Source organism: Lontra canadensis, unplaced genomic scaffold (assembly GCF_010015895.1).
Source record: "Lontra canadensis isolate GAN:19392208 unplaced genomic scaffold, GSC_riverotter_1.0 scaffold33, whole genome shotgun sequence".
Taxonomy (NCBI): Eukaryota; Metazoa; Chordata; class Mammalia; order Carnivora; family Mustelidae; genus Lontra; species Lontra canadensis.
The window spans coordinates 7,076,256-7,102,815 of NW_022631027.1; the positions used below are offsets into that span (position 1 = coordinate 7,076,256).

Sequence of the window (26,560 nt, forward strand, 5' to 3'; positions counted from 1 at the left end):
AGGCACTGAGAACACAGCCAGACAATTGAGAATGCTTGTCTGTGTTCATCATATCTAATTCCTCTCCTCCCATTCTCTTTTAAACCTACTCTAGGAAGGTATTTCACCTCCACTACCCCTCTGACACCATTTTTTCCAGGTCACCAGTTACTGACCTTTCCACTGTCAAATCCAATAGCAGTCCTTGGTCCTTCTCAACCTCACGTAGCAGCATTTCGGAGCTGCTCACTCCCTCTTCCTTGAGATGTTCTCTTCACTTGGCTTCAGAGATATTACTCCCTCTTGGTTTTCTTCCTTACACAGAGCAGGGCTGTCCCCCAACTCCCATAAGGTCGCTGTGCCTGGTCAAACAGGTTCAAGCAAACCATGTGACTGACATGCTGAACAAGCTTAAAAGGGTATTATGGAACCATCTGTCTTTATGCTTATGGTACTTTATCAAAGTCTGATTTATAAACAGAAAAATATACAAACCTGATTTTGACAGGTGAATGTACCAGTGTCAATAACACTCAGATCCAGATATATCACTCCAGAAATTTCCCTGGTGCCCCTTCCCACTCACTCCAACCCAAAGGCAACCAATTTTCTACTTTCTGTCATCAATCAAAGATTAGATTTGTCTATTCTCAAATTTCATATAAAGGGACCAATACAGTATGTTACTGTCATGGGCTTCTTTCACTCTCACGGTTTTTAGATTGATTCATATATAAGGAGTCTGTTCTTTCTTACTGACAGGTAGTGGTCCACTATATGAATATATCATAGTTGTTTGTTCATTCTGTTGATGGGGAAGCAGGTTGTTTCCTCATATGGACTACTGTGAATAACCCTATGATTAAAAAGTCACTAATAACATTTGCCTTTTTGCTGAAATATTCATTCCTCTTGGGGTATGTAACTAGAATGGAATTGCTGGATAATAAGGTAGGTGTATAACTTTATAGAAAACTGCCAATTTTCCAGAGCTGTTAAACCACCACCATTGTGGAGTAATTCGGATTGCTCCGCATTCTTGCCAATACATATGAATGGAGCAAGGCCAGCCCTCCCTCTGCTTTACCATCTATCCCCTCAGTCCCCTAGATCCCTCTGTGAACTCCTGAACTGAAGGGATGGACAACTTTAAAAGGGAAGGTTGGAGTCAGCCAGTCTTTTCAATATGAGTCATTCTCGTGGGTGTATAGTGGTATCTCGTTGCGGTTTCAATTTTAATTTTTCTGATGACATATGATGTTGAGCAAGCACATTTTCATAAATTTTTTGGCCATTTGAATATCTTCTTTATGAAATAATGGTTTAAGTTTTTTGCTTATAATTGTAGTTTTGTTTGACTTATTATTGTTGACTTGCAGGACTCTATGAATCCTTCATCAGGTATACATATTATGAATATTTTCTTCCTGTTTGTAGATTGCCTTTTTATTTTCTCAGTGAATATTTTGATGAGTTGAAATCTTAAATTTTGATAATTATTTTTATGTCCTGTAAAAGAAAACTGCCTATGCCGAGGCAGTGAAGTTTTTCCTCTATGTTTTTTCTCTTTGAACATTCAGTTTCAGTTTTCATATTCAGCTTTACAATATTGGCTCAAAAGGCCACCGTCAGTCACTTAGATTATTCTAGTTGTCTTAACTCTTCTTGCTTCTATCCTTGCCCTCCCTGATGCCCCTTCCCAAGGCAGCAGCCATAGTGACCCTTTAAAAACATCATTCAGGGACGAGTAGGTGGCTCAGTCCATTAAGCTTCTGCCTTCCACTCAGGTCATGATCCCAGGGTCCTGGGATCCAGCCCCACATAGGGCTCCCTCCTCAGCAGGGAGTCTGCTCCTCCCTGTGCCCCTCCCCCCTTCTCATGAGCTCTCTCTCTCAAATAAATAAATTAAAATCTTTTTTAAAAAGGAATAATAAAAGCTAGGTTTTTAAAAAATATTATTAAAAAACCAAAACATCATTCAGATCATGTCATTCCTGTAATCAAATCTGGTGGCTCCCCATTTCATTCACAGTAAAACCCAAACTCCTCCCAGTGGCCCACCAGATCCCACAAGTATCTTCACTGCTTCCATGATGGCTCATTCTGCTTCAGTCACACTGGCCCCCTTGCCTTTCACAGAATGTGAACACACCAGAGAAATCCATGCCTTAGCACTTGTGTTTCCTCTGACTCAAGTGCTCTTTGCAGATACAAAAGTGAAAAATCCCCTCATACCCTTCAAGTCTTTGTTCAACTGTCTGCTTCTCAATGAGGCTGACCTTGACCACTATGCTTCCTTGCACTTTCAGTTTTCCGAACTCTGCTCTGTTTGTCCATAGCACTTAGTGCCTCATACATACGTACTGTTCTTGTTTATTTTGTTTATGTATTGTCTGTCTCCCTCTGCTACAGTATAAGCTCCCTGAGGGCAGTGAGTTGAGTCTGTTCTATTTACTAATGTTCACAAGCCCATAAAACATAACCTAGAATGTAGAAGACGATTAATAAATTTTGGCTTTATTTGTTTGTTTCACTTTTTATGAGTAAGCACTTCAAACATCAGAAAAGGAGAGAAGACAGTATAATCAATCACAACTATTAGTATTTTACTATAATTATTTGCTCTACATTTTTGCTAAAGCATTTCAAGTAAACTGTAGATATGATGGCTAATTCCTAATGCTTCAGTATACATCTCTAAATAAATAAGAAAAGATTTCTACATAATTCTAATGCCATTCTATACCTAATAAAATTAATGATAATTCTCTCTCTTTCTTACTTTCCATATCTACTTATAAGTCAAATCTACCTCCTCTTATTTGGAGGTAGATATTATTCACACACATGTGTAGTCCCTTGCCCTTAAACTGGATCAAACCTGTGACTTGCTTCAACCAACATCACGTAGCAAAAGTGACACTGTGCCAGTTCTAGGCCTCAACTTTAAGAAGACCCAGAAGCATCCATTTTGGCTATTGAGAGTCTTGAAGCACCATGTAAGAAGTCTGGCTATCTTGCTGCAGAGACCACATGGAAAGAACCTTCCTCTTGCTTTAGGTAGTGTTTCTCAAAGTCTGGCCTGAAGCCCACTTATATCAGAATGATGTGGGCTGTTTATTTGAAAGGGAAATTTTTGATCCAATTCCAGAATCTCTTGGGCAAGACAGGGGAATCAGCATCTTTTATAACTCTTCCCCACTTTATCCACAGACACAATAAAGTCTAAGTGGCTGCTTAAAGGCTTTCTCCTGCCTGTTCTCCACACTGTTCTAAGCCTACCTTCTTTTTTGTTTTCCAGCAATCTACTGCTCTCCTCTTAGGAGTTTGATCCTGCTGGTTGTTCAAACGCTGGACTAGGATTCTAGAATGGTCTGCCTGGTTCCACAGAGCCAGGTTCTGCCTGGTTCACTCACACTGCATCCACTTTGTCTTTAGGATCCCTCCTGGTTTTGAGTTGCTTCTCATATTCCAGCTGAAGAAACATGACTTTGAAGACCCGAGGTCCTTGGCTCTGCAGATTTGTTCTGATTCCCATCTTATTTCTTAGCCAGCTGCATCAACTCTCCTCATTCTTTAAAAATTCATGGTAAGAGTGTTTAAATATAGTTCAATACATAGTTATATATAGAAAAATATACAATGGCTTTGTCAATGAGAAGTTGACATTAGAGAATTCAGTGAGATCACTTGCTGGGGTGTAGTGAAGGCAAACGCCAAATTTGCAGTAGATTGAAAAATGGGAGCTAGAGGTTAAAGAACATTTTTATCAAGACAGGAAAGACTAAGCATCTTCCATGTGGAGGAGAAGGAACCAATAAGGAAGAAAAAGTTAACAAAATGATGTGTGTGTTGAGAAGTGTGATCCAGAAGGATTATAAAATAAGGTCCGAGAGAAAGAGGGAAGGTATTACAGTTTTCTACTGCTACAAAACAAATTGTCCCAATTATTTTGTATCTCATGATTTGCGGGTCAGGGATTTGGGCAGAGCTCAGCTGGGCAGTTTTTTTTGCCTTGCATAATGTCATATGAGGTTATTTGCCAGATCTCTTGGTGGATGGGTTAGATTTAAAGGTCCAAGTGGCTTCATTCACATGTCCAATAGCCTGCAAGAGTGCCCAGAAGGCTGGACTCAGCTGAGAATGTCAACCACAAGGCACCTATAGGTGGCACTTCCCAGAGCAGTCTCAGGGTAATTGGCCTTCTTATATGATGGCTCGGGTTTCCAAAAACAATATTCCAAATATCCTGGATAGAAGCTTCATGACTTCTTATGACCTAGTCTTTTTTTTTTTTTTTGGATGCATTTATTTATTTGAGAGAGCAGTGTGGGGGGCAAAAGGAGATGGAGAGAAAGAGAATCTCAAGTAGACTCTCTACTGAATGTGGAGCCTGGTGTGGGGCTTGATCTCACGGCCTTGAGATCATGACCTGAGCTGAAACCAAGAGTCGGACACTTCACTGCTTGAGCCACCCAGGTGCCTCATGACCAGTCTTTTAAGTTTCAAAATCACTTCTGATTAATTCTATTGGTCAGGCAAGTCAATATCCTGAGATACTCAGCCCAGATTCAGGGGAGGGGAATTAGACTGCACTTCTTGTGGTAAGAGTGTCAAAGAACTTACAGCCATTTTTAATCTGTTACAAAAGGGGTGAGTTGGATAAAATCAGAGAACACATAAAAGACTTGCCTTGAATATGAAGGGAGACCACCTGTACTAGACTTCCAAATGTTGGAATATCCAGAGCTCTGACCCCAGCTCTCTCCACATACTGGGTCCCTAGGTAATGTCATCTAGTCTTATTGCTTCAAAGACCTTGGTACACTGATAACTTTCAAGTTTATATCTCTAGACCCAAAACTCTCACCTGAGTCCAGATGTGGATATCCAACTCCTTATTCAAAGGATGCCTAGGATGTCTAATAAGCATCTCAAATTTAAGATGGTCAAAACAAAAGTTATTGATTTCTACTCCACCCAAGTCTGCTTTCTCCAGCTTTCCTCATCCTAATAAATAATACAAATATATACTAAGTTGCTCAGGACACATACCTAGAAACCCTACTCGGCTCTTCTCTTTTCCTTACACGACAAACTCAGTCCATCAGTAAGTATCTACTACAAATTCTTCAATAGGTCCTACTGGCTCCAACTTCCAAAATATATCCTGAATCCAATCACTTCTCTCCATTTCCACTCTTTTTTTGGTCTGTTTTAAATATTTATTTATTTGACAGACAGAGATCACAAGTAGGCAGAGAGGCAGGCAGAGAGAGATGAAGGGAAGCAGGCTCCCTGTTGAGCAGAGAGCCCAATGCACGGCTTGATCCCAGGACCCTGAGATCATGACCTGAGCCAAAGGCAGAGGCTTAACCCACTGAGCCACCCAGGTGCCCCTCCACTCTTTTTGTCTAAGTCAATGGCATCATCACCTCTCACTGGTCTCTCTGCTCCACTCTTGATCCCCCCACTGTCCCCCCATCCACATAGCAGCTAGAGTAATCTCTATAAAGTATAAACCAAATACAGTTGACCCTTGAATGATATGGGCGTTAGAGGCACTCATCCCTTGTACAGTCAAAAATCTACATATAACTTTTGACTCCTCCAAAACTTAACTGCTAATAGCCTATTGTTGACCCTAAGTCTTTCTGATAATATACACAACTAACACATATTTTGTACATCATGTATATTATATACTATATTCTTACAATAAGTAAGCAAGAGAGAAGAAAGTGCTAGTCAAAAAATATAAGAAAGAAAATATTTTATAGATATTACTGTAAAAACTCCACGTATAAGTGGACCCATGCAGTTCAAACTTGTGTTGATCAGAGTCATCTACAATACAATTTCCCTCTTTAAAACCCTCTATAGACTTCCCTTTGCAAGCAGAACAACCTACAAACTTATCATCGGATCCATGAGATACTCTTCCCTTGCCACTCCCAGTCTTGCTCTATCTATTCTGGTGTCTATCCTTCCCCTCATTCCCATTGATCCTCTTTGCATTCCAAGAACACACAAGGCTTTTTCTTGGCTCAGGCCTTCTACCTGTTGCTCCTTCTGCTTGGAGAACTCCTCTGTGTCTTCTCCTTTTTGTCATTTAGGTGGTAATAAGTGACTCAAGTGTCACTTCTTCTGAGAGGCCTTCCCTGACTACTGTAGCCAAAGTAGTACTCCACCTCCCCAGTCCCCTGTGGCTTATTATCCTAGTGTACCTTCTTCGTAACATTTATCAGTGCCTGAGTTCTTATTCATTTCTTCTTAATAGGTTTACTGCCTGTCCTCCCTCACTAGAACATAAACAGAAACATAAATAGGGGGGCACTATTACTGTCTGTTTTATTCACAGCTGATTTTCCAGTACTCAGAACACTGTAGGCCCCAAAATAGATATACAATGAACATCATTTAAATTGGTTATTTCCTGGGGCGCCTGAATGGCTCAAGTTAAGCATCTGCCTTTGGCTCAGGTCATGATCCCAGAGTCTGGAGATGAAGCCGTGCATTGGGCTCTCTGCTCAACAGGAAGCAGGAAGTCTTCTTGTCTTCTTCTCCCTCTCCCCCCTCCCCCCACCCATAGTGTTCTCTCTCTCTCTCTCTCTAATAAATAAGTAAGATCTTAAAAAAGAATAAATTGGTTACTTCTTTATTCTGCAAGTGGGTTAAGGAAAGTGGAGGGAGAAAGGGAAACCTTCTTTCCTCTGTAATACGGGATATAAAATATTTGGCTGTTAGAAACAGGACGAGCAGGGATTTCAGAAGGGTAATGAATCATTTTCAACTTTTCTCTCACTGCTCAAACGTAGTATTTTTTTAATTTTTATTTTTTTAAAGATTTTATTTTTTAAGTAATCTCTGCATACAAGGTGGGGCTCAAACCGACAACCCTGAGATCAAGAGACAGTCCTTGCACTGAGTCAGACAGGTGTTCTTCAAATGTAGTGTTTCTTTCTTTCTTCTTCTTTTTTTTAAATCAGTAGTTGAAAATTCTGTTGTTTCAATTCTAATGAACATTTCTTAAAAACTAATTTTATGGAGAAAAGAATTTGATTTCTTACCCTTTTAGACAGCACTGGCTTTCAAAAACACCAATCCCACATCTTTTACAATTCTGGCCTAGAACTGATTTCCTTTAATCCACTGTTCTTATTTTGCTTTTGGTTCTGTTTTTGTTTTCCTTCCTCTCTTTACAGGATCTGCTATATCTGGTCCTGACAACAAAAGACCAAACTCAGGAAAGCACAGGGTCAATGCTTCTCTCCTTATGGCCTTTCATTATAGCCTTAAGTGATTCCTTTCATGCACCCATACCCACACTTCTATCTCTATTTCCTGTCCATAAAGTCTAGGTGTTTTGCAAGAATTAAATTCATAGTTTAATATGCTTCTATCTTTCCTTCCCATCAGCAGTCTATATCTTTTGCAAGATTTAAATACATGCTTGTCAGGGGTGCCCGGGTGGTTCAGTCGGTTGATTTCACTTGCGTCATGATTTTGGGGTCATGAGTCTAGCTCCATGCTCAGTGTGGAGTCTGCTTGTCCCTCTTCCTCTGTTCCTACCCCTCTCTCATGCGGTCTCTCTCTCAAATAAACAAAATCTTTTAAATTAAATAAATAAATAAGTGTCATTTTCTATATTTGAACAAAAAGTTCTATTCAAGGTATATGTGGGCTGCAAAATTTATTTTCTTAAACTTTTTAATCATGTTTCCTTAAAGTGGCTTTTATGACACTTTTTCTTTGGTTCATTTTTATTTGCTCCCATATCTCCTCTAGAATGCTGTGGTGAACTAGAGCTGAGTTGAGTTTACCAAGGTGACGAAAGAATAATTAAACAAAGAACTACTTCTGACAGATGAAAGCACTGTTCATTATTTTCCATAGAGAAATGCTCTTCCATACACAGTATTACAGCTTTTGGGAACCAGATCAACCTGCTGGACATGCTGAACTAGTTCTAGACTATTCCCCAAGTAGAAAGCAACATGTGTGATTCATTTCTGAGACCTTTCAGAAAGCCAAACATGTTCCGTGTGATATCGCATGTTGATAACTTCATTCTGGTTTAGGAATTCCTTTCCTTTCTGTGGTTCACAAGTGCGGCCAAAACATTAGAACAGACATGGACACGCAGCGATCACCAGTCGGTGGCCAGGCACCCTCACACCTGGAGGGCAGGACCCTCGCACCTAGCCCAGACTAGGCCTTTTAGGAACAAGCCTCTGTTCATACGTGTGTCTACAGACCAAGAACTCTAAGAAAACAAACATTGCTTAAACCTCTTTTAGCCTCTATATGATCTGGAATCTTGATTAGGGAAAGCTTATTTTTAGAGTTTTTGGTCAACCACACATGCAGGAGGAAAGAACACAAAACCACTCTGCATGTCTGTCTGTGATTTGTTCCTCCTGTTGAACAGCAGGCATGGGCTGGGACTTTGCCTGAGCTATTTCCTTACCTCCAAACAGATCTGGATGTAAACTATTCCTAGACTAAATAAACAACAGTTTAACTAATTCTTGCAAATCTCCAAAGAAGATTCTGCAGCTTATAGCAATTCTTACTCCACCCTGCCAAAAGTAACCTTTGTTTTCCCAGGCCATATTTGGGGGATTTTTCTTTTTTTTTGAAGATTTTGTTTATTTATTTGACAGACAGATCACAAGTAGGCAGAGAGAGAGGGGGAAGCAGGCTCCCCGCTAAGCAGAGAGCCTGATGTGGGGCTTGATCCCAGGACCCTGGGATCATGACCTGAGCCAAAGGCAGAGGCTTTAACCCACTGAGCCACCCAGGTGCCCCGGATTTTGAGTATGTTGATGACAAGGTGGGTGGTATTTGGTTCTATATTCCTACTCTGGTGTTCTTACAAGGACACCCGACTTCCTTTCATTATCTTGGCCCTCAAGTGGTCTCTCAGTCCCTGGGAGATTTTTCGTTGTTGCTCCAGGATCAGCCTTGTGCCAAGACTGCCGCCAGGACTCTGCCAGTCTTTCCCCACTCCTGCTGAGGCTCTGCTCAAAACCGATGGGGAGGTGTGGGGACTTCTACCCCCTTCCTTCTGGTGATTAATGCAGATCTTTCAGCAGTAAACTAGCCCTCAGGGTAATGCAGTTAGTTTCACCCTCACCTTTCTTCTTGTGAAGGACTTAAAACAAGTTTTCTCAGACACTAGGCCAGAAAAGCATTAATCTGCGTCATAATAAGCAATTCATAGGCAGACAGCTATGTCTCTTGGTTTCCTGATGAATTTTAAGAAGAATTTCCTGTCCTCCAAAGAAGTCCCAACCCTTTCCCCAAAAATGGTTAGAAAAGGTCTCTTTCTTCTTATTTGGTTTAGGAAATAGCATGAGGGTATTTTGGGAACTGGCCATCAATCCCAAATTCTTGTATCATTTCCTCCAGAAGGCTTTGAGGCTTTGAGACCTACATGCAAATAGTACTCTCTTACTCTGGTATCTTATACTTAGACCAAGTGAACTTATAAATTATACATCTTTCTATCCCCGTAGTTGACCAAGGTGGGCCTTGTCTATACAGCATCTCCAACACTTTCCAGGGGGTAATGGAGTCCCCAAGGAGTTACGGTATATACCTCTGTCTCATTCTGCACAGTGATTCTTGGCACCAGCTTCTTGTTTCCACTAGTTTCAACTTCTTCTAGTCCTTCCACCCTCCACCCAACTCCTACACATTGTGATTATAAAGCTCAGAGATATTAAAAAGAGCCAACACCAATTCATTAAACACACACACACACACACACACACACACACACACACACACACACACAAGTTTTGAGCTCTTGGATTTAAATTATTCCAAAGATGGAAAAATGTTTGCTGTTTCTTTGGAGACAAAATAGGCAACACTTTCAAGTCAATGTTCAGAATTACCTTCCTAATGTCTATTAGCTGCAAACAAAACAGGCTTTTAGAGTTTGCCACCACCATAACCCAAGCCACCATCATCTCTTGCCTGGACTCTTAAACCAATTTACCTATTTCTGCTGTTCCCCACGTCCAACATTCTCCACACAATCTCCAGTGTTCATTTAAAATCAGGTCCTGTCATTTCCTTGTTTAAAACCCTTTGATGGCTGCCCATTTGACAAAGAATGGAATCCAAACCCCAAACTCTAGCCTCCAGGGCCCTGATTGGCTTACCTCTCCAAACTCACCTCCTGTACTCCCATCCCACCCTCAGCCCCACTCTTCTCCAGTAGTATAGTCCTCTCTCCCTTCCAATGCCCCCGACAAGCTCTTTCTTCAATTAGGACCTTGTACTTGCTGCTCCATTGCCTGGAAAGGCTATTTTTCTGGTTCAGTCCATAACTGGCTCCTTCGTACTCTTTAGGTTTCAGATTAAATGTCACCTTCCCAGATGGGCCTTCCCTGCCCATCCTGTTATGGTAATGATAATTACTATATTGCTACTACCTCTATAGTCATAGTAGTGGTAGCATAATTTAACATTGACAATAGATAAGACAAATAGTAGGTTGTCCCTATTATTCTCTATCATTGACCACTGTTACTTCCTTCAAGACGTTCTTGTCCTTCATAACTTTCTATTTGTTTGCTGGCTTCTCAACAGGATGAATATTGTTTGCCTTGTTCACTGCTAGGTCCCTATCTCCTGGTAGAGTGACTAGCATATATACTAGGCAATTAGTAAATACTTGTTGAAGCAATAAATTTTGAGGATTAGAAAGTAATTTTGAAGTCATTTTATCCATCTAGTCCCTTACCCTAATCCAGGGCTTTATTTTCAGCCCTCTGTCATGCAGAGGTTACTTTTAATAGTGGTGTTTATACTGGCGGAGAACAAAAAAACAAAAACAAAAACAAAAAAAACAGCAGGGAGGAGCTGTTTCCCTTTTCCTAATTGATTTTACCTTACTTGTCCTGACATCAGCTTTGCTTTTTACCACATAGACAAATAATCATATGAGTCATTTATTCTTAGCTAAACAGCTAATCATATGGCCACTCCTTTTGGGGAGGGTTGTTATACTCGAATGGGTTTTAGACTAATTATCATCTAGTTCATGGAATCGTAAAGATTTTGTCTATTAATATCTCTAATTAGCCTTTAATGAAGCATTTTCCAAACCATAGGCTTAAACTGTGTAGTGAGTAATGATATCTATTTATTATATCACAATTGGCACTTGAAAAATTGACTAGAAAATACAAGAGTGCTTTGCATATGGTAAAGATAAGTATTGTCTGGTGACTCTTTTGTTTCAATCATATATTTGATTGTGTATACATGTGTGTACTATGTATGTCTTGAAGCAAAATATATTTCTTACTGTGGGAAATAAACTAATAACAGCAAAAACAAGGTCTGAATGCCACTGCTGAAATAAACTCTCAATGTCTTATGGTAGAAAGGAAGCTATCTGACAGTCTTAGAGTGGCATTTGGGTTGACCTTCTGGGCCCTTTTCAGCCAGAGTGTTGAGGCTGTTCAGGACTGAGGGGGATGAGAGTGTTAATTCTGCCATACTTCTAAATGGAAGCACTATCTTGGAGCCTGGAAACAGAAAAATGTCAAAGCAACGTGGAGACCACATCAGCTATTTGAAATAAACTACAAATACACCAAATACATTATTATTTTCCTTTTAGTTCTTCAGTACTTTTCTCTGTATTCCTGTATCAGCATAACTTTGGCTTAGCAGATTATGGCCAAAATGGCCAGGAATCTGGTAGGAGTTGGGTTGGAAGGGAAATGAATGAAGAGGTTCAAGAGTTAGGCCCCAAAAGAACATTATGAGTTCTCCTTTTTTGTGCCAATTTTCTTCTGATGGCTTCTCCTTTTACAGAGAAGCAGGAAGCAAGATCACTCACTGGGAAAAGGATGGAAGTTAGAGGAGAGGAGAAGGCAGGAAGCCATGGGAATATGAATGCATTAAGGAAACATGATTATGGGCAGGACTAAAGGATGTGTATTTAAAGTGGGTCTAGGGGCACCTGGGTGGCTCCCTCAGTTAGGCATCTGACTCTTGGTTTTGGCTCACATCATGTCCTCAGGGTGGTGAGATCCATCCCTGTGTCAGGCTCCACACCAGCAGTTCATCTACTTGGATTCTCTCTCTCCCGCTCCTGCTCCCCGCCCCAAACCCCCAAACCTGCTCTCTCTCTTTCTCAAATAAATAAATAAATCTTAAAAAAAAAATAAAGTGGGTCTAGTGAGGACAGTACATGTTCAGCTGGGGGATGCAGGCATGAGGCAGTCAGAGTTGAATTTAACCACAAATGAAAGATAGGCTTTGTTTAGGGAGATTGAATAGCATAAACAAAGTCTGAGTGCCTGGAATTACATGGTATAAATATACTAAAAAAAAAAAAAAAAGTTTCTAATAATCAGCAATTCATGCTAGATCCAATGTCCACCCAGGAAGCTGAGAAACAACCTGGCGCTCTCTTCCTGCAAGTGAAATGGGTAGCACCCCACACTGAATTAAAGAGGCTAACTGGAGGTCTCCCCAGGCCTTCTGACTTAGCTCTGAATCTCTGCTACAAGGGTCATTCAGGTATCTGATTGAGCCACCTGTTTTCATCTTTCACAATGTCAGGAGGGGCTTATATTACCACATGACCAGAAAGAGTTGAAAAAGACTGAGACCCCACTATGAAGTGAGAACTATAAACAGTTCACTAGACAGTTAATTTCAGCAAAATTCCAGAATATGTCAACAAACCATAATTAATTTCAGTGGGGGATTTATATTTTTCCACAGTGAGAAGCCAGTAAAGCTAGGGATTTAGGTCTAATCTAATATGATGCCTTCTTTTCTTGCATTAATCAAATCCAGACTCAACTAATCCTCTTCTGTGTAATCCCCTGTTTTTATCTTAAGACATCCCCCCTTAAGACATGTACCTTGTTTTATCTGAGTCTTTATAAACATCTACAAAAAATGTTCACTCTCTACTTCATATTTATTGACAATGATTTTTGTCTTTCATTCAACAAATCTTTATCAAACATATGTTGTATGACCAGACCATATCTGGCCCTGGACATGCGAAGTAAACAAGTAAAATTGTCTCTGTCCTCCCAGAACTTTCTTTCTTAAATAAGCAGTCACAGTGGGTTGTGCTAGGTGCTTAGAAAAGATGAAATATAGAGTTGTCAGATAAAATATAGATGTTCAGTTAAATTTTAATTTCAGATAGATAATAATGTATTAGTATAAGTATATCCCATGTAATCTGCACCCCTATAGAAGTTCAGGACAGAAGTTTTTAACCTCGTCTAAGGAGATGAGAATAGCTTCCTGAAGAAAGGGACTTTTAAGGGGCCCCTGGGTGACTCTCTCATTAAGCATCTGCCTTTGGCACAGGTCATGATCTCAGGGTCCTGGGACTGAGCCCTGCATCGGGTCCCCTGCTCAGTAGGAAGCTTGTTTCTCCCTCTCCCACTCCTCCTGCTTGTGCTCCCTCTCTCTATCAAATAAATAAATAAAATCTTTAAAAAAAAAAAAAAGGGAAGGGACATTTAAATCTTTTTATTTATTTATTTATTTGACACAGAGAGAGAGAGAGAGAGAGATCACAAGCAGGCAGGTGGGGGCGTGGGAAGCAGGCTCCCCACGGAGCAGAGAGCCCGATGCAGGGCTCGATCCCAGGACCCTGCGATCATGACCTGAGCCGAAGGCAGAAGCTTAACCCACTGAGCCACCCAGGTGCCCCAAGAAGGGACATTTAAACTGAAACCTAAATTGTATTTTATGTACCAAGTCGTTATCAGTGATCATTGCAAAGTAGGACCTAGTTCTCTCTGCAAAGTGCCTTGCCCATTCTTGGGGTGTGGCCATTGTCTCTCTCTCCAAAGTGTTTTCCCATAGTTTGAGGAGAGAAGGTCTTTTAAACTCTTCTCTTTTATGTAAAAAAGAACAACTTTCAAATTGGAGTCTAAGTTGAAAATTTGTTGTCCTCATTTGACAGAAAATGGCAGCCATATAACTTCCTGTGCTATACTATTAAGTACTCTTCTGGGTTACAGAGGCTCAAGATTTTAAGGTTTTATCACTTATGCCCATGCCCATTTAGGAAACACAACCTATTTATTGGTGGTATAATTTTCAAGATGGATTTTTTTTTTAAGATTTTATTGACATATAGAGAGATAGTGAGAGGGAGAGCACAAGCAGGGGGAGCTGCAGACAGAGGGAGAGGGAGAAGCAGGCTCTCTGCTGAGCAAGAAGCCCAATGTGGGTGTTGATTCCAGGCCCCTGGGATCATGACCTGAGCTGAAGGCAGATGCCTAACTGACTGAGCCACTCAGGTGTCCTCAAGATGAATTATTTATGTATAGTCTTCAAATAGGGTACACTTTGGATTTAAATAAAGAGGACTTTAAAACACACACACACGGGGGTGCCTCTGTGTGTGTGTGTGTGTGTGTGTGTGTGTGTATAGGCAACTCTCTTTCCCTCTCCCTCTGCCCCTCCCCACCCCTGCTCTCTCTCTCTCAATATATAAATAAATAATTAGAATTATATGTTTGTGTGTGCATAGACACACACACACACACACACACACACACACACACACACACATACAATTTATACTAGAAATGCTATCCCAGGTTTTTCCCTGTCTGAGTCTCTTCTGTTGTTCTCTATCTGTCTTCAGGGCTATTTCTGACTATTGTACAGTGTAAGAATGCCAGCTGTTTCTGGGGAAAACAACAAGCAAACCAACCCTTACCACTTCTCAATAAATGATACTAAAAATACTAGAATATACTTCTATGTTTCTCAGGGACTAGATTATTTCAATCAGCCCATTTATAATCATTTGAACTTGTTAACCACCAAATCAGATGGGCAAGACGTGAAGGTGGTGAAATCAATTCTTTTGGATAAACTCCATCATTGTCACCTACAGAAAAAGTAACTATTTATATTTTTAGGGAATATTGTCACAGAGAGAAAAAAAAATTACCAATACCTCTCTCAACTCTCTTTCAGTCTGACCTTCAAGGTCAAGACATCCATCAAGAAGGCCTGTCTGTGGAACTGCAGACCATCACACCCCTGGCTGCCCTTTAGCTCATTGGCTTTCCCTAAGGGGAGAGATCTGCCCTGCCAGGATCTACAAGGTCTATAGCACGGCCCTTGTGTAGTGGACACATTTTGGAACATCCTGGTGGCTCACAGTGAACCTTTAACTTGTTCCTCACCCACAGCAACATCTGGCCACAGCCACTGGACTGGGACAAGGCTACTGACGCAAGCTGAGCAGAGCCCCTTTGCAGGGAATTTGGATGTGGGGGATGGAAGAGAGAAAGAGAGAGAATGAGTCTTTCCATGTGGCTGGATCTATAAAAGTAAATTTGGGAGCTGTGGCTGCCATCTGCCAGCTGCCATATGGCTCAAATAACTGAGAAAGCCAGATGCTGAGGGAAACAATGAAGTGAGAAACAGGGAGTTCTCTGAGTTCTGCTGACCTTCCTGTTGCAGTCCTGACACCTGGCTGCTTATATTCCTTAGCTCAGTGACACCCTTCCTTTCTTCCAGTTTCTCTTTTTTCTGTTTAGAGTAGTTCAAGTTGGGTTTCTACTATTTGTAAACATAAACATCCTGAGGAGTCAGTCATACAGTGCCTGGCTGTCTCAGTCGGCGGAGCTTGTGACTCTTGATCTCAGGATTATAAATTCGAGCCCCACATTAGGTGTAGAGATGACTTAAAAATAAAATCTTAAAAATAAACCCCCAAACAAAAAAACATCCTGAGGCATCCTGATGGTTGGGTGTTCTGTCCCACAAGCCCCATGGTGAGACACTGTTCCTCCAGGTATCCTGTCATGGGCACAATGCTCTTTCCTTAGCTCCTTATCAATCCTGCTGGGCAAGTCAAATAAGAAAATATGCATGAAGTGGAGTGGGAAGAACCAGACAGAACTGAATTCATATCTAACTATATCACTTTTTCCCTGTGGGATCTTCAAGTTCCTTAAGCTGTCTGAACCTCCATTTATCAATATATTAACATCTGCTTTGCAGGGTTGATTAAATGAAATAATGTATATAAAAATTCTAGAAGAGGATAAGCACATGGTAGGCACTCTGTATCTGATGACTACAGATGAAATCATGGAATGGTGACCTATAAATACTCTGGCTCTTGGCCCAGTAACTATGGCGATGCTGACTTGGTATCCAGGGGCATGTGTAAGTGGTTCTTTCACAGTAAGCAATGAGATACTTAGGTGGTTTTCAATTTTTATGATATTAACACTACCTTGTGATGAGCATCCTTACAACTAAATCTTCAGGCACATATATTTTTATTTTCTTAGGATAAATTCCTCTTAAGTGAAAGCACAGGTATGTTGTTCTGGTTCTTGATGCATATTGCCAAAATTCCTTCCAAAAACCTGAACTTAGTTACACCTCCATCAGCAGTGTATGCCTAGGTATCAGTTTGGTAGACAACCAGCTATCCTCCAAAGTCACTCTCCCTTTCTTCCATAATTGAGGTTGAGCAGAGTACATGGTGGCCCAGGCTGCCTGCATTTCCAGGCTCCCCTTGCCACCAACTGTGGCCCTGAAACTAAGTTCTTACCATTGGTTCAAGAGATTTGCAACTTCCATATCATTTACATAAAAGGAAACTCCTTGCTCTCCAGTTCTTCTTTTGCTCCGTCTCCCAGGCTGAGACTAAAGCCCACCTTAGACATGTAAATGAGGAGAGCATTGTAGGGATGGCAGAGCAAAAAGCTTGAAGGACCTTGGGACACTATATGACTTCATGGAGCAGAAACCCATTCCTTTAGTAGCCTGGAGTGCTCACCTCCAACCTGTTACATGTCTCTTTGCTACAAAAATCTTAGCTGCTGCTGCTTCTTCTTCTTTTTTTTAAAGATTTATTCATTTGAGAGAGACAGAGACAGAGTACAAGAAAGGGGAGAGGGAGAGGGAGACTGGAAAGCAGGCTTCCAGCTGAGCACAGAGCCAGATGCGGGGTTAATCCCAGGACCTGGAGATCCTGACCTGAGCCAAAGGCAGATGCCCAACCATCCAAGCCACCTAGGCACTCTTTAGCCTGTTTCTTAATAGCATAGTAAGGGTTAAAACATTTTTATTAGTAATAGACATGTTGGAATACTAATCACTTGTATACAATTAGTAGGTTATGTATGACTATGTTATCTTTAACAGCCCAAATGATGTATCTTCTCCTTAACATGTTTCAGTATTTCATTTTTAAATAAGGATTATTTATATCTGCTTTAGGAAAAATTTCCTTTATTACAAAAGTGCACCAGGTTTTCATTTCACTCACTCTACCCTTCGTTTTCACAAGCATCAATGCATAGTGTGCCTTTCCTTACAGTGAGCTACTGAATTACAGGCATATAATTGACGTAAACAGATTAAAATATATACTGTAGAGTTCCTTGTTTATTTCCAAGTATAAATTCACAGTTGATTATCATATTTTGTGAATTACAGGTCAGAGTTCTACAATCCACTATGGACTGTAGTGACCATAGTCTAATTTTTTTTTAAAGATTTTATTCATTTATTTGACAGGCAGAGATCACAAGCAGGCAGAAAGGCAGGCAGAGAGAGGTGGAAGCAGGCTCCCTGCTGAGCACAGAGCCCGACGAAGGGCTCAATCCCAGGACCCTGGGATCATGACCTGAGCTGAAGGCAGAGGCTTTAACCCACTGAGCCACCCAGGTGCCCCCCATAGTCTAATTTTTATAAAAGTACCTCCCTTGCTATTATATGGCCAGAAGTTAACTAATTCTCTCCTGTGGAAGCTTGTGGAAGTGTGTTTATATTACACTGATGCTCTATCATCATGCATTTGTTGGATTACATATGAGATCCATCATATGAAATCCATATAATCCATCATATGTTGGATTATGTATGAGAGCTTCTAGATTATTTATGGATGATTTTAGAAATAAAGAGAACATTAAGGGGATTCATGCAAATTATCACTAAACAGATGTTTAATATTTTCTTGCTCATTAAGTAAACAGCAAATCGTTCTGTGAGTAACACCTTCTTTGCTCTCTTTTCTCAAGGATCGCAGCTCTGTGTTGTCTATTGCCCATGTCTGAAAACAGTTCCTTCATTTATTTTATCCAGTTTTATCGTTATTTACTGTGAGAGGGTAAATCCATTATTCTGTTGTAGCTGAACCAGACATCACTATGAAATTGTCTTTTTACTTTAATGCCATATGATGAAGACTGTCGTATATTAAGACTGGCCGTTCACTGATCCTTGAAGGTAACCACGATTCTCTCCATTTTTCTTCTCTCCTCCCTCATCTGCTGCTGACTCTAAGTCCCTTTTCATCTCTTCTGTACTGCACAACTTCTGCTTCTCATTACTTTGGTTCCCTGAAGGCCAAATATAACGGTCTCTGTCTAAGAATCTTTTCCACTCCCACCTCAGCTCCTCCTACCAACTACTAACTTGCCCTCTGTATCTCACACTGGAACTCTTGAAGAAATCACCTGATCACTACCCTGCCCTACTCTGGTGGAATTTGGGGGGCCAAGGCCTTTTTCCTAGCTGTGGCAAGGAAAGTTGCTGAAAGAGAGAAGTGGACTGGTCTCTCTGCAGAACATGGCCACCCAGGACTTATTCATCAGGAAACACAGGAATAGTTCCACTTGAAGGAGGAGTCAGTATGGCAGTCACTGAGATTGGCCCTATAGCAGTGATTTATTTACAAATCTCTCTTCTTCTAAATTGAGGGTGGGAGGCATGTTTTAGGCATTCTTTAATGCTCAATGCCCTGCATGCTTGGCCCATAGTAGGTCCTCAGTAAATTTTACTGAATGAATGAATGAATTGATGAATGGCTATCTTGGCTACCCAGCAAGACTGCTGGCTCCCTTGACTGGCCCCAGAGTTTAACACAGATCCTTAAAATTAATAAATTACAAGACTACCCTGGGGATTGTTTTAATAAATGTTCTTTTTAGAAAATAATTGAAGTACTATTAGAAGGGTTTTGTGATTTTGCTTTAATGATTTTAATTCGTATTCACATCAATTTTTAGTCTGTTTTGGAGTAACCCGGGATAAGAATTTGTCTTCTCATGCATCTTAAATACTCCCCAATTAGAATTTTAAAAACACTCATTTAGATTGGTTTTCCTTAATTTGTCTGAATAATATTTTACACAGTTCTCTGCCTAATGAAAATTCCTTTCTGCAGATAGCAGGTATGCCTTGATTTGTTGACTTTCCTGTGAGCTAGTAAGTCATTGACCCAGAAGTTGCAGTGAAGGTGGTTTGCATCACGAATAGCATAATCATCCCCATAGTAACAGGGAGCCTTCTTGCCTACTACTTCTTCCCATATCTTTGTTAAGTTTAAAGGAGGAAATCATTATTTACTTTAGATTTGATGTTCTGATGTTTTCCAGGACACAAATTCCTAACCTCGGTATTGTTGTGTATAAAACATCCCCATAGCTACAAGAAAAATTGTATTTTTATAAAATAATACCTTACGAAATGAAAAAATGATATGCCAATTCTACAGCATTTTAAGATTCAATACCTTTTTTTCTCAATTTTGCATCCCAATTATGAAGATATTGGAATTAAACTATACTCAGCTAACTGGCTAATTCATGACTCTTACACATTTTGTAAAGGCAACCACTAAGTAGCATTATAGGTTTAATTTGAAAATACGTTTGGGAACACCTGGGTGGCTCAGTCAGTTGGGTGTCTGACTCCTGATTTCAGCTCAGGTCATGATCTCATGATCTCAGGGTCCTGGGATCAAGCCCCACGTCGAGCCTTGTGCTGAGCCCTGTGTTGGTCTCTGTGCTCTGCAGGGAGTCTGCTTGTCTCTCTCCCTCTGCTCCCTTCCCTACCCTCCTGCTCTCTCTCTAAAATAAATAAATGAATAAATAAATAAAATTTTTAAAAGCAGAAAATATGTTTGCTTATTAAAAATAATTCCTGTTCTTTATAGTTAAATTAGAAAATAATGACAGGCCAAACGAAGATTCAATAATGTAGTAATCTCCCTTCCCCATAGCTCATTATGTCTTTCCAATACCTTTCCATTAAGTGTGTCTGTGGGTGTGGTGGTGGCAGAGAAAGGACAAAGAGATAGAAAGGTGCCTTCTCACTCAGGTAACCCTCCACCACCCCCAGCCAATACATTTTGCTCTGTATCTCAAGTTTTTTATTTAACAATATATTGTGGTATAGAATTGTCAAATCACTATATGGTACACTTGAAACTAATATAACACTGTATATTAACTATGCTGGAATTAAAATAAAACAAAATTCAAAAATCATAAAAATAAGGAAAAAGAAAAACCACCCCAACATATCGTGAACATTTTTCAAATATATGGTTGACCCTTGAATAAGACCAGTTTGAACTGTGAGAGTCTACTTATACATGGATTTTTTCCATAATTACAGTAATGTAAATGTAATTTCTCTTCCTTGTGATTTTAATAACATTTCCTTTTCTCTAGCTTACTTTATTGTAAGAATACCGTATATAACATACATAACATACAAAATATGTATTAATTGACTATGCTATTAGCTTTTTGTCAACAGCAGGCTATTAGCAGTTAAGTTTGAGGGAAGTCAAAAGTTATACATGGATTTTTAAATGCATGGGGTTGGCACCCCTAACTCTCTCATTGTTCAGGGGTTAACTGTATTTACTACACTGTCATTTTTATTGGTCGACTAACATAGATGTTTTGTTGAATGACTTTACCATATTTTATTTAACCAACACCACTTTTGTTGGACATTTTAATTTTTTCAGTTTTTCACCAATATCGAACATAAACCCAAAAAGAAAAAGGAGATAAAAAGGGACAGACAGGGGAGGAGGGAGGGAGAGGAGAAGCAAGGAGGGAAACTGCAATAAACATCTTGTGGCATATATCATTAATTACTTCCCGAGTGTATATTTCCTTGGCACTATTTGAAGTGGAATTGCTGGTTAATAGGTATGCATCTTTCAGACATTTTGTCAAAGAGCAATTGAGATTATCCTCTCTAACCCTGGATATTATCTTTTAAAGTAATCCTTACCAATTAAATAGGCAAAGTTGGCATGATAATATGCATTTTTTATTACTGATGTAAAGGAAAAATATTCATCTTTAGTGATCCTTTTTATCCTTTTCTATCCTACCTGCAGAAGTCCTTTACCCAGTTTTCTATTTATCTTTTTCTTGTTGATTTGTAAGACTTCTTAGCCTTTTGTCCTTATCACTCCACCTTTTTAATGTAATCACTACCCACACTGTGGGCTCAAACTCACAATCCTAAGATCAAGAATTGCATGCTCTACTTCCTGAACCAGCCAGGCAGGCACCACACATTTTCTTCTTTCTAATTTGGCATTGTCCTTTAATTTTGGGGTAATTTTTTTTTTCCTTTCCAGTTTGGGACTTGTCTTTTTATTTGTTGGTGATTTCTGAAACAGTTTTTAATTTTTTATGTATTTTATTTATTTTTTATAAGATTTTATTTTTAAGTAATCTCTACACCCAATGTGGGGCTTGAACTTACAACCCCAAGATCAAGAGTCGAATGTTCTACCAGCTAACCCAGCCAAGCACTCCATTTTTAAAATGTATTTTCAAAAATCAATCTTTTGCTTTCCATTTCAAGCAATATATTTCCCATTTCCAAGATTATATAAGTATTTTTAATATTTTCTTTTAATAATATTATGATTTTTTTATATTAAAATCTTTACTCCACCAGGAATTTATTTTGGCACACTTTTTTTTCCTTCAAACAATTAAGCACTATATCCTTAATTTATTGCTTTATTTATACTTTCCTTGCTAATTAGGAATGTCACTTATTGGTGCGCCTGGGTGGCAGCTAACTTCAGTTCAGGTTGATCTCAGAGTCCTGGGATTGAGCCCTGTGTCGGGACTTCTTGCTCAGTGGGGAGTCTGCTTCTCCCTCTCCATCTGCCCCTGTTCCTTTCACAGCTCATGCTCTCTCTCTCAAATAAATAAATAAGTAAAATCTTTTTTAAAAATCCCACTAATTGAGCCTGGGTGGCTCAGTGCGTTAAGCCTCTGTCTTCGGCTCAGGTCATGATCTCAGAGTCCTGGGATCGAGCCCTACATCAGGCTCTCTGCTCAGCAGGGAGCCTGCTTCCTCCTCTCTCTCTGCCTGTCTCTCTGCCTACTTGTGATCTGTCTGTCAAATAAACAAATAAAATCTTTTAAAAAAAAAGCCATTTATCTACCTGTATCTGAATAACTTTGAATTTTAATGTGAAAATATAGAGCTTCTTGATAGATCTAACCATTTTCCCTCTCAATCAGCAATTGTGTGGAAGACAAAGAGATGTCAATTCAAATGCCAGAAAGATACTGAATGAATCTCTGGCTCCTTTTTTTAAAATCAGAAAATGTTCAAAATATTTTAACACTATCATTGCTAAAATCAACTTATGCTATTGAATATTTTTAAGTAAATGTCTTTTTCTTTAATCAAAATGTCTTACCTAATAATTATCTATATATCTTAAATTTTTTATTGCTATGTATCTGGGCTGTAATGACATATATTTTATGATCATATTTTGCTCAGTAAGCGAATAAGATACTCCTAATGTATTATGCATGGTAAGTGCATACATGTATATATTTATCATCACTATTCAGAAGCTAAATATTATTTATGAATTTCAAGTGCTCAACAAATTTTATATACATGGGTAACTTTCAATAAGGTGTTCATAGATCTTAAAGTTAAATGTATTGGTTCATGTCTTTCCAATACAGTCAATATAATTCACCATGGAAACTGAGGTCAACTTTGCTATCCTTTAAATTGAAGCTGCAAACACAGAGAAGCATCTGTGTAAAATTTGGATCTACTTTTGTGCTTTAGATGTTCCTTTGGTCTAAAAAAAATCACACATGCACAAACAAACATACACAGATCACATCTGATCAAAACAATAAAACCTACCTATAGTTTTGGTTAAGATGATAGGTTTGATGGTGAACACTGTAAACTGGGATTTACTTGGAAACAATGACTTTTTCAACCACTTTTCCTGTCATATAGCCAGAATTAAGTCAGTTATGATCATATGTTCCTGAAAATACTGTAATTGGTCATTTAATCCATGTAGGATCTCATTGTGGTAAATGTTGACTTTAACCATGACAGTGATTTAGGTCATATTACATAACCACAGTCATAAGGATAAATCTGCAGAATTTATATTTGGTCACTTCAAGAACGGATAAATATATATATATATATATATATACACACACACACACACACACACACACACTTTTCTTCCCTTATACATATTCTAAGGTACTTTTAGAGATATTTTGGTATATTTGATAAATGTTAAAAATAATACTTGCTATCAAACACCAAGAATAAATCCTGTGTGTGAGCCTGACTGAAAAAAGAGCTACACAGTGATTACCAAGAAAATGGCCTGTGAATAGTTTGGGCAGAATGTCTAAAGCCTGTTCTTTTCCCAGTGCTCACTTACAGTAAAGAAAATAAGCCAGGTCCCTGGGGAATTTAGCCTGAAAAAGGCTTATTTTGCCTCTCCTGAGAGACAAATTTGATTTTATCTGTTGGCTCAAATTACGAATTGTGGCTCTTTTCCAAATCAGGACTTGAGGATTTTTTTTTAATGTATGTTTCTAATTTCCTTCCCTTTAATCATGCTTTCTATGGATTATTGAGAATATCTACCACTCAATCTCCATAGGACTCTCACAGATCGTTTCTATTTTGCCTACTCTAACTTTCTGTTCCATGACAAGAATCGCTTGATCAATTGCCTCCACTTTTCTTATAAAATCCAGACTTCTGAGTGCCTGGGTGGCTTAATCAGTTAGGCAGCTGCTCAGGTCATGATCTTAGGGTGCTGGGATACAGGCCCACACTGAACCCTGCACAGGGCTCCCTGATGAGCGGAGAGTCTGCTTCTCCCACCTTCCTTCTCTTCCCCTCCCCACTCCCCACTTGTGCTCACCTTCCTACTCTCACTCTCTCTCAAAAAAATAAATAAAATCTTAAGAAAAAAAAATCCAGATTTACCTGCCAGTCTTAAGTAGGTGATGATACTTTCCTTTGGATTGTTTCAGGCTTAGAACAATCTTTCCTGACCTGTCTTCTTCAGTTCATACTCTTTGTTATGTTCTTGTATATCACTCCTGGTGTTCATAATCCAAAGTGATGGAGACAGATCTGTGGACCACACATTGCTATTTTCATTTAATGGCTTAGTTCAGATCCTTTTTATTGAAAGATCCAGAAACACAGGAATGATGCAATTATGTCCATCTTATGCACCACTATAAATCCAGTGCCTATCATGGTATGCTTAACACATTTTTATTGAATTAATGATAATGGCCACTGGGGTGCCTGGGTGGTTTAGCCCCTTAAGCATCTGACTCTTGATTTCAGGTCAAGTCATGATCTCAGAATCCTTAGATAAAACCCCACATTGGGCTCAGCACTGGGCATGGAGCCTGCTTAGGATTCTTTCTCTCTGCCCCTCCCCTGTTCTCTTCCTCTCTTAAAAAAAAAAAAAAAAAAAAAGTAATAATAATAACAGCCACTATTTTACAAATCTGCTTATCAAATGACAGGTATTCTACCATGCACAAGGCTATCTTCATTTTATAGATGAAAAGACTTAGAAAAATTAAGCAACTTGTTCTTGTTCACAAGTCTAGCTAAACTTGAAGAGCCAAGACATGATTTTTTTTTTTTTTTAAGCCAAGACATGAGATAATCCTGGATATAAAAGGCTCAGCACCCAGACTCAATTCGCACACCCAGTGCAGTCAATATAACATAACTATGGAGAAGGGTTGTTCTAGAGCCAGACAGCATGAGTTTAAACGCTGACTATCACTTAAGAATTAATCTGAACTCTCTGTGCTTCAGTTTCATCATCTGTAAAATGGAGACTATTTATGGAACAAATACACATTGGTTCCCTGTCCTTCCACCTCAGGGCTGTCTTCAGTTTGCTGCATTCTTTGTTTGGTTTGACACAATCCATGCTGATGATCACCAAGAGCTAAGACCTCCAGAAATGAAGGTCTAAATCACTCTAGCAGGCAAAATCCTCAGGCAGCTGAGACATTAGCTGCAAGCAAGGAAATTTGGAATGGGCCAGTTATACTCTCATTAACAGTAGCAGGAATGAGTAGTCTGCACATATATTGCTGGAATGTCTGAGACTAAAAAATTGCTCTATTTTTTCCCTTTTAAATGAAGAACTATCCTTGTTTTCTTTTTCCTTTCTTTCTGTAGCAACCATTGCCATCCCTGTCTCCAACAATTATTTATAGGGTATACTGGTATAATTATACTGACCATTTAGTCCTCGTATTCCAAGACCATGAGAACCACACCTGGATGAAACTGCCAGAACTGAAGGAATGGGCATTTTACATCCAGAGATCAGGACCAGGAAAGCGACAACCCCAGGACATTCCTTCCTTTAGTTGGAGGTATCTTTGGACTTGGAAAGAACTTGCCTTTGGGCAAGTTCAGGGGCTTTTTGTACTAGAATGGCTAGGTCAAGAAGCTGGAGGCATTTTTTCACTGCACATGTGGGGAAAGGCAAATAAAATAATAAAACACAACAGATTCCCCTTAGGCCAGCCACAACAGCTCACAGGCACACCTCCCTCCCCAGCACAGGGGTGGAGCAGCAGCAAATGTCCACATACATGACTTAGAATCTAGTCATGGCTAAGGGATGGGGGGCAGAAATCTGACCCAAACTGGCCAAACAGACTTGCTCCCCTGTAAAACTGAAATTTTGAACTGAGATGCAAAGAGACAGGGAGTTGTTTACAGTCCACCAGGAAGAGTTTTAGGATTCCTACTACATAATTTCCCTGGCTATACAATCCCCAAAGTCTGTAAGATACTCGAATAGCATTCTGATAAAGTCAACTTGCTGGATCTGTTATTTGCAATCAAAAGAACCTTAACTACTATACTTGCCTGAATAGCTTTCTCTCATGCTATTTCTTCATATGTTCCTTTCCCTACAACACGCCCCCCCCCAATGTCAAAGTTCATCAAGAAGCCACAATGTTCTCTCACTGAGCTTTACCTATTCCCCTGAAAACCTGCTCAAGGATTACCCCCTCTGTGATACTTTCTTTCTTTTAAGATTCTATTTATTTATTTGAGAGAGAGGAAGAGCATGAACTCAGGAGCCAGGGGAAGGGCAGAGGGAGAGGGAGAAGCAGATTCCTCGCTGATTAGAGAGCCAAAGAGGGGCTCCATTGCAGGGCCCCGAGATCATGACCTGAGCCAAAGGCAGATGCTCAACCAACTGAGCCACCCAGGTGCCCTCAACCCTCTGTGATACTTTCAATCATCTCTCCATACTTAAGCCTGTTTTGACTTGAAAGTTCCTCCACTGTGCCCATGGCACCTATTATGCCATAGTCATAGCACTTACCACTCTGCACTGTGGTCCCTGGTTGAATTGCCTGTCTCTCCCATTCAATGGCAAGCTCCTTCATAGAAGGGGCAAGTTCTC

The 26,560-nt window shown here is 39.7% G+C and overlaps 1 long non-coding RNA gene across 1 annotated transcript in view; it reads right to left on the minus strand.

Annotated features, from left to right (window-relative positions):
• LOC116873473 overlaps positions 1-26,560 on the minus strand; it is a 29,733-nt gene extending 3,173 nt beyond the window's left edge. Inside the window, exons 1-2 of the long non-coding RNA XR_004383813.1 lie at positions 26,480-26,560; positions 24,082-24,231 (exon numbers count right to left, since the gene is read on the minus strand). This is a non-coding gene — a long non-coding RNA (uncharacterized LOC116873473). The remainder of the gene's footprint in view (positions 1-24,081; positions 24,232-26,479) is intronic.